Here is a 2,904-nt window from a genome sequence, read left to right on the forward strand (position 1 = left end):
GATAGTAGAATAAATGTAGGGTGCAAAGAAAATACAGGACAACCAATTAAATTTGAATTTCAGATAAACAATACTTATTACATCACCAAAAACAAAACAAAAAAACAAACCAAATGCATTGTCTTCGAGTCGATTCTGACTCAAAGCGACCCTATAGGACAGAATAGAACTGCCCCATAGTGTTTCTGTGGATCGGCTGATGGATTCCAACTCCTGACTTTTTGGTTAGCAGCCGAGTTCTTAACTACTGCGCCACCAGGGCTCCGTAAATATTGCATAAAATAGCAACTCTAAATGTGAGAATATGAAAATTTTTCTTTTTTAGAGTCGATGGATTATCTTGTTTGCATTATGGAACCCGCAGGTGAGACTGACTTGATCTAATTTCCTGAGACCAAACCAGGGGGTATTTGCATTATAAGTTCCTGTAACCCGTAGTCTCTTCCTTTTTTAATAGATGCCTTCAGCTGGCTGAAGTGTTCACAGTTTTTTTTTTTTTTTTTTTAACTACTCCTTCGAGCACTCCTTTGAGCACTGTGGCTGTATTTCTTTCTCTCTCTCTCTCTTTTTTTTTTTTTTTAACTTTTTTATTACGGAAAAATTTCAAATATACACAAAAATGGAGAAAATTATCAGGAGTTTTCATTACCTAGCTTGAACATTTGTTCACATTTTGCCAATCTTGTTTTATCTATCCTCCTCCATCCCATTATTTTGTGGAAATATTCAAAACAAATAAACAAACTGTAAATACCTTTAGGTACTACATTTCTTTTTTAATTTTATGTTTCCTCTCTTGTCCTAAACTCTATCTCATCTGTTTAATGTTGCCAGATTCCCACTTTTCACAAATTAATTTTTCTTGCATTTCCTCAAGTATCACCTACAGTTCATGAATTTCCCTGAACTTCGGCAGCCTGTTCAGACCCCACAGCATCTGTTCTGCATTGTGCTGAGGGTCCCTTTGGGCAGGGGCAGTATCAATTTTGACTTTCTCTCAAACTTACTTTTTTGTTGTAAAAAATGTGTATAACACAACATTTAAAAATATGGACTGCTTCACGAATTTGTATGTCTTCCTTGCATAGAGGCCGTGCTGATCTTCCCTGTATCATCCAGTTTTAGTACATGGGCTCCCAAAGGGAGCATTCAAACTTCCTTTTGAAAAACACTAATCTTTTTTTTAATTTAATAAACATTTTTTAACATTGCGCTTTAGGTGAAAGCTTACAGAGCAAATTAGTTTCTCATTAAGTAATTAATATACATACTGTTTTGTGACATTGATTGCCAACCCCACATTGTGTCAACACTCTCCCCTTCTCGACCTTGGGTTCCTCATTTCCACTCATCCAACTTTCCTGTCCCTCCCTGCCTTCTTGTCCTTGCCCTTGGGTAGGTGTGGCCACATAGTCTCACATAAATAGTCTCACATACACGGTTGAAATACGTGTGTTATTTTTTGTTTTATGTTACTGTTGTTGTTAGGTGTCACTGAGTGGGTTCCGACTCCTAGTGACACTATGTACAACAGAATGAAACACTGCCTGGTCCTGAGCCATCCTCAAAATTGTTGTTATGCTTGAGCCCATTGTTGTAGTCACTGTGTCAGTCCATTTCATCGAGAGTTTTCCTCTTTTTTGCTAATCCTCTAATTCACCAAGCATGATGTCCTTCTCCAGGGACCGATCCCTCCTGATAACATGTCCAAAGTACGTGAAACACAGTCTTGCCATCCTTGCTTCTAAGGAGCATACTGGTTGTATTTCTTCCAAGACAGATTTGTTAGTTCTTTTGTCAGTCCATGGTATATTCAATACTCTTCTTCAACACCACAATTCAAAGGCGTCAGTTCTTCTCTGGTCTTCCTTATTCATTGTCTGGCTTTTGCATGCATATGAGGCGATTGAAAACACCTTAGTCTTCAAGGTGACATCTTTGCTTTTCAACACTTTAAAGAAGCCTTTTGCAGCAGATTTGCCCAATGCAATGCATCTTGATTTCTTGACGGCTGCTTCTATGGGTGTTGATTGTGGATCCTAATAAAATGAAATCCTTGACAACTTCAGTCATTTCTCCGTTTATTATGATGTTGCTTATAGATCCAGTTATGAGGATTTTTGTTTTCTTTATGTTGAGGCGTAATCCATACTGAAGGCTGTGGTCTTCAACCTCCCCCAGTAAGCGCTTCAAGTGCTCTTTATTTTCCTCAGGCAAGGTTGTGTCATCTGCATATCGTGGGTTGTTAACGTTAATGAGCCCTCTTCCAATCCCGATGCCCCGTTCTTCTTCACATAGTCCAGCTCCTCAGATTATTTGCTCAGCATACAGATTGAATAGGTATGGTGAAAGGATACAATGCTGACGCAAACCTTTCCTGACTTTAAACCAATCAGTATCCCCTTGTTCTGTTAAAACAACTGCCTCTTGATCTATGTACAGGTTCCTCATGAACACAATTAAATGTTCTGGGATTTCCATTCTTTGCAATATTATCCATAATTTTTTATGATCCACATAGTTGAATGCCTTTGCATAGTCAATAAAACACAGGTAAACATCCTTCTGGTATTCTCTGCTTTCAGCCAGGATCCATCTGCCATCAGCAATGATATTCCTGGTTCCACATCCTCTTCTGACTCCAGTTTAAATTTCTGGCAGTTTTCAATTGATACTGCTCCAGCTGCTTTTGAGTGATTTTCAGCAAAATTTTACTTGTGTGTGACATTAATGATATTGTTCAATAATTTCCACATTTGGTTGGGTCATCTTTCTTTGGAATGGGCATAAATATGGATCTCTTCCAGTCGGTTGGCCAGGTAGCTGTCTTCCAAATTTCTTGGCATAGATGAGTGAGCACTTCTAGTGCTGCATCTGTTTGTTGGAACATCCCGATTGGTGTTC

The 2,904-nt window shown here is 38.6% G+C and overlaps 1 non-coding gene across 1 annotated transcript; it reads right to left on the reverse strand.

Moving 5' to 3' along the window:
* Positions 1-1,043: 1,043 nt before the first annotated feature.
* LOC126068533 (U6 spliceosomal RNA) lies at positions 1,044-1,147 on the reverse strand. The gene has a single exon (XR_007515729.1). It is a non-coding gene; the product is annotated as a U6 spliceosomal RNA (small nuclear RNA).
* Between the last annotated feature and the right edge of the window lie 1,757 nt (positions 1,148-2,904).

This window comes from Elephas maximus, chromosome 27 (assembly GCF_024166365.1).
Source record: "Elephas maximus indicus isolate mEleMax1 chromosome 27, mEleMax1 primary haplotype, whole genome shotgun sequence".
Taxonomy (NCBI): Eukaryota; Metazoa; Chordata; class Mammalia; order Proboscidea; family Elephantidae; genus Elephas; species Elephas maximus.